This window comes from Anoplopoma fimbria, chromosome 12 (genome assembly GCF_027596085.1).
Source record: "Anoplopoma fimbria isolate UVic2021 breed Golden Eagle Sablefish chromosome 12, Afim_UVic_2022, whole genome shotgun sequence".
Lineage (NCBI taxonomy): Eukaryota > Metazoa > Chordata > Actinopteri > Perciformes > Anoplopomatidae > Anoplopoma > Anoplopoma fimbria.
In genome coordinates this window covers 22,717,505-22,723,824 of record NC_072460.1, presented here as the reverse complement: position 1 = coordinate 22,723,824, position 6,320 = coordinate 22,717,505, and positions in this window count along the sequence as shown.

The following is a 6,320-nucleotide window of genomic DNA, read 5'->3' as shown; positions in this document are numbered from 1 at the left end:
TGAGAGCACTGACTCCCCCTTATTTGAGGGGGAGGGCGGGACAAACTTCCATAGAATTATTTCCAACTTTCGAAATGACTTCTATTTCCTCCTTTTATTCTGCATTAACACTCCAGAAGTGACTTAACATGGAATGATTTCAGTGGAAACTGTGTTGTCATTCATTTGTCGTGAAGCCAAAAGTTAATAACTGTAAGGAAGGATGTTATAATCAGAAGAAATAATGGTGCCTCTCTGGTAATATAATCTTATAAGGATGTAATGAGAATGGCATTAAAATCACAGTATTGTTACTTTTATGTACATTTGTACATGTTCATAATTATTGATGTTTAACCTCAGTATATTTAGAGCTACACAGCTTGCAATTATGTGCCAAATGATTGACAGCCATGCAGTTTACCTCTGGAGAAGACACACTGATCAAGAAATCAAGCATCAAACATCACATGATGTTTGTGATCTTTGTCAGCAGAGCTTTTTTGATAGGTTAATTGTATTAGCTGTAATTACTGATAATGTAATATATTGCATGGCGAAAGGGTCCGTCCTAAACAGACTACAGCGAATTTGATCTTTTTGACATCTCTCCAGTTTTCTCTTCATTTGATCTTCAGGATCACTGAGTCACTAGTGAGAATAAACAAAGACAAAAGCTGCCTGATCAATTGACTGATCAGGCACACGGGGTACTGGGGCCATTGATCACTTTGTTTCAGGGGTCTCCCTCGACTAATCAGTGACAGAGATGAGTCAGTGGCCTCATTATTAGTTTCCTCCGTTCATTAGAGTCAAATGAATGCGCAGCTGCACCAGTCACACACTATGGAGACCCCCAAGATGGTCATGAAGGTGTTTGCCTGATTGAATAACATGTTTATCTCTCATCTAATCCACAATTCACCTTAAAAGCAACTCTCCATTTTGACTTGTGATTGCCGTATGGATTAAAAGGACATAAATAACAACTCCAAATCTACGTGATGCCATATTTTCATACACATTCAATTACAGCTGTACTGATTTTTCCACTTTAATTTGAAATGTTATATCAGTGTTATACGGTTATACTCCTACAGGAGACACCAGTTCAACTCCCAATCGACTGGCTCATATGCTCATTGATTACCTGGACACTTGAGCTAAGTGTCCCTGTAGCTGGCTAATCCCCCAGGAGAGCTGTTGTCACTCTTCTGTGCAGCCCCACCCTTCTGTGGAGCCTAAATCACAACCAAAATGACCCTCAGAATAGTAGGCTAGTAAATACACCATCAAAGAAACCAAATTTTACTTTATTCTACAGATGTTGTAAAAGGTTACATAAAACACATTTCCCGTGGCCACCTGTGGTGACATGCCTGTCGCATTACACTGTGCTGTTTTGCCAAATACCACTTCAGAAGGCAATTATCCCTTTTGCCATTTCAACAACAACACATGCTGCTTTCAGCTCTGAATTGTACACTTTTAACAGTCTCTACGTGGAAATAAATCATCTCTGTACCAAAAAATCAGTGGTTTAACAGAAATGAATTCCTAAATGCCTCATGTTTTCGGAACATGACTCCAGAGAGATGTCCTCATGTCACAGTCAGGGACCAAATGACCTGTTTCTTCCCACAGTAGTTGACCTCTCCTCACTCTTCTGGAGCCAGAAAAAGCCTCAGTCCGGTAATGTCTCTCCGCCGGCGAGATAATGTCATCTGACACGCTCTGATTTGGGAGAGGTAATTGCACCCCACACTGTTGTAATTTCTCATTCATGCATGTTTGAATGGTGACTTATGCCACTATTAATTGCCCGGGCCAACTGACTGCAACCCTGCCTCGTAATGATGTAGCCTAATGGGCACTTTGTCCGTTTCACACTAGTATTGAATTAAAGTTTAATGTTTAATACCACGTGTTTATTATTTGTTCTCCAAGGAGAGTGAAGTCACCGTTGCCTCAGTTTCTCAGCTTTAATATTCTTCAGGGTTTTTCATTGAAACTGATGCCAGTGATGGTGACATCACTGTCTACTCGGGGCCCCCCTAATGCAGCAGGCGTTAACGTTATCTGTCCTTTGTGTGATACATTGTCCTGATCTTCTGCTTTTGTTTAAACAGGTGGGTTCAGCCTCATAGTGTTTGTTGTAACCTTTGTTAGGCCTGAGAGCTTTAGTGTGGGGTGATCTGAAATGATAGATCATCCAATTACAGAATTAGGTAGGAATTATGCAAGAATCCCAGCAACAAGTATACACACATACAAAGTGTCAGATTATTCTTGATCTTCTATCGTTTTGCCAGTAACGTGTTGTAACTTCTCAAACGTTCTTTCTACTTGTGTTCTCCATCGACACACGTTATGCGTCTCTTAGATGAAGTAAGGAGAGGAAGTCTTTAAAGTGAACCAGCAAAGACGGGGCACTGTGGCTCTGCGGGGGGGCTACGCCACGGGGAAATCAGGAGCTAAATGTAATGTGGCGAAAGTGACTCCCCACCTGTGTCTTGTAAAGACTGTTCCAGGCTGTAGTTAAATGGCATGTCTGCAGCACACCACACCACACCACACCACAGCTTTTGGCTCAGCTCCCTTCTACTTCTTCCTTGAACATTTAAATGTGCAGTTACATCAATAACATGCATGTTAAGAGGCAGTTTAAACCATCTAATGTTATAAACTAGTCTCAAATCGGCTATTTTTTTTTAACAAACGTTGGCTTCATTTAATGTTAATGGAGAAATAAATCTTGTGAATAAAAAGTAGTTTGTCCATTAAATGTGGGGCACGTGGAAGCACTTTGGCAAGATTACACCTCCATTGTCCATGATCATGAATGCATGGAGCTGCAAATGCAAACCCACTCAGCTGTATCTCCCCTATAAAGCCCACGCCATGGAAATGGCAAGGGAATTTACAGCATGTAGTAAAGACTGTGTAAAGGGATTCAACACTTAAAGCACAGCTCTGTAGAACTGCACCTACGCCGGGGTGATCTAAAAGTGAAAAGGTGGATCACTTCTCAAGGGAGATTTTAGTATGTATTTCCTTAAAATTGATAAAAAAAATAACACAACATTCTTAGATTCTTAGAGTCAAGACCCTCTGGACATCCGCATTCTTATCACACACAGAGTTGTGCACTGGTTATCATTTGAGCTTGTCCCACCTTCTTGTCATTTTTTACATATCTTGGAACGCACAAAATTGCTCCCAGAGGCCAAAGCTGATTCCACTGGATAGCAACACCTTATATAATGTGTCCCTGCAGGCTGTTTTTAACTGTACCTCACACGTACAGTAGTCCAAGCTGTGTACTTCAAAAACAATTAGAAGCAGTGACCCCCCCTCCCCCCCTATTCTCTGCACCCACTTGTTTGGACCAAGTGAAGCATGGTGGCCAAGAAAAAGTCCCCGACTTCACACCAGGAAGGATGTGACTACTGATGCATGCCAGATGAGGAGCCACTACAGCGGAATTTCAAAGCAGCTGCAGCCATATGTGACAGAGGAAAAAATATTTTACGTGCGACACATGGGTGTATTGCAGCATGCCCTTTTTAGAGGTGAAAGGCTTTGATGGTGTCAGGTGTGCACCATTGCCCAATATAAAAGTGGGTGGCCCTTATAGACATTGAAAAACTATAAGTAAGTTTTAAAGCTTATGACCGAAATCACATTCAGACAATTTAAAGAAAATATCTCCACACATTTGAGAACTTCTCCTTTTTTTAATTGGATATAGCTAAAGGTTGCTAAACTCTTAGCCAACCAGATTTGGATTTAAGAAATCAGATTAAGATCTATCCAAGGCGCAGAAACAACTCTACATTACAAGGACCCATTTCCCCTTTGAACGAGTCTCAGTCTGGTGCTGCACTTTGTGTTGTCTAGACGTGGGCCTCCATGTGCAGTGCTAGTGACACAGAGCGTGACGTTCAGGTATTGTTTTCCATGTTCTCAGACATTATATCATTCACTCCTGACATCAGTTGTACGTGCACTGCCCATGGATCGGCTGCAAAGATAAAATAAATGTAGGACCGAAGCCCACACAGAGCGGCTTTGCCAAAATGAATGAAAGTTGTGCTGTCTTCTCAGGTTTCATTCTCAACTGCCTTCATTGTACTGAGGAAAGATACGTCATTTTATTTCAACCCAAAATAGCCCAAGAAAGTTGAACTAAGTTGGAGTAGCTGTCCCTTTTAGATCATGCTGCCTTACACTTTGATTATACAGTTAAGTGTGTCAGATGTAGGTTGCTGCAGTTGCACCTATATGGTTGCCATTAAAGACAATTGGAACAAAGCACCAGTTAGTGATGAGTTTTCATTGTTAATGCACTCTGACTCAACCAATATGTCACCTTTGGCACAAAGCAGCATTACCACAGGGTATTTGCCAATCAAGCTGTGCATCTCTCTGTGCCTCTAAAAACGAGAGGCACAAACCAGGAGGAGCACTGCTGTAATAACTTCAAAGCGGATGAGAGGATGGATCAGAAATAATGCAGCCAGCTGAACTCAGAATGTATAATTAACATTCTGTTAACAATTCATGTTCCATCACAGGACCAATTTGAATGCCAGAAAATGATCTCACACACAAACAGACCAACAGAGAATTTGGTTTTAGATGTTTTTGGAGTTGGACTCTTGATTACACTGTTTAATATGTTGCACTTTTTCATACATAGTCTTTTAAACCAGAGTTATTTGGTAAATATTTCATTGTTTAAAGAACACTAATGGTATTGCCCTTTTTCACCCGTACCTCATAATAAACTTGTCCCCTACTCATTGCTGTCATTCATGCCTAGTCGAAAAATACTATACTAGTATAGCTGTCAGTGACACCTAGAGGTGAAAAATTGTACATTGCATGTTCTTGACTGAATGCTGAAAACCCAGACAGACAAACTGTGGGTGTAGATATGCAATGCAAGAATGACTGGTAGCCAGAAGTTCATGTTGTTCTGCTTTGTCCGCTTATTCAGATTGATATATAGTGTTATATAAAGTAACACAAAATCAATCATACTAAACAAAAGCTATTCAAATACCTGTGGCAGCCAACTTCTAAATGGCTTGCACTTATTATTTATTTGCCATGCAGAGCAAACATTTCTTGTGTAGCAGGGCTGACTAATGTTTGATTTCCTAATGGCTTTCATTCATCTTATGTGGCCAGAGTCGACGGACAGGTAAATCTATTGACATAGTGTAAAGGATTGGCCAAACAGTTGTTTATAGAACAAGAATACACAAGTTACGTGATCACTTTTACATTACATTACATTACAGTCATTTAGTAGACGCTTTTATCCAAAGCGATTTACAGGAAGTTTTAAGAAATTAATCCTATCTTTGTCACTTAACAAACACTTTTTTCAGTGAAGTGTTAGTTCAAATCTATGGTCATTTGTCAATCATTGATACTGGTGTGAAATAACTCTCAATATACAACACCACCACATGAACCTTTAACTTAGAAATGATTGCACATCTCTTTGACACAGAGTTGGTAAAATCCTTCACATTAAGCTGACTGTATGAATTTAAAAGTGCTGTTGGGTCGGATTAGATTGTATATGTGCATGAACTGGCATTACAAGTGACATTTAAAGTTGCTGATTTAGGTGGTGGCCTCAGGGTTTCCCAGGAAGAGCTAGAAAACATTGCAGGAGAGAGAGAGAGAGAGAGAGAGACATCTGGAATACCCTGCTAAGCGACCAGGCCACAGGTAAAATGAAAAAGATAGTGGATGGATGAATGGATTATCTAGGTGTGCCAACAGATCTGGGGATGATAACCATAATCCTGTCATCGTCATGTAAACGAAAGCCTAACATTGATTTAAATAATTAAATATTTAGATTTGATTTCACATATTTTTTGCAGTTTAAGATAAGATAATCCTTTATTTTTTCTTCCGCAGCGGGGAAATTTACAGGATTACAGCAGCATAGATATAGTGCAAACAAGGTAACAAACAAGTATTTTAAATAAGTAAGTAAGTAAGTAAGTAAGAAAAATAAAAAATCCACAATAACTAAAAAAAAATCTTATAAATATAGACAGAATAATTATAGTTATAGTATTGCACAGTGTATTTGTATGGCACAGATTTATTAGTGTTTTGTTTTGTGGTCTACTGGGATGGCAGCCTGACAGCAGCAGGAATGAAGGACTTATTTGACTAAACAAACTTGTCAAGAAGGCCAGCAGTGTGCTGGGGTGTCCACTGGACACGGTGGAAGTGCTGGGAGACAGGAGGATGATGGCCAAGCTGTCGTCCCTGATGGACAACACCTCCCACCCCATGCAGGACACCCT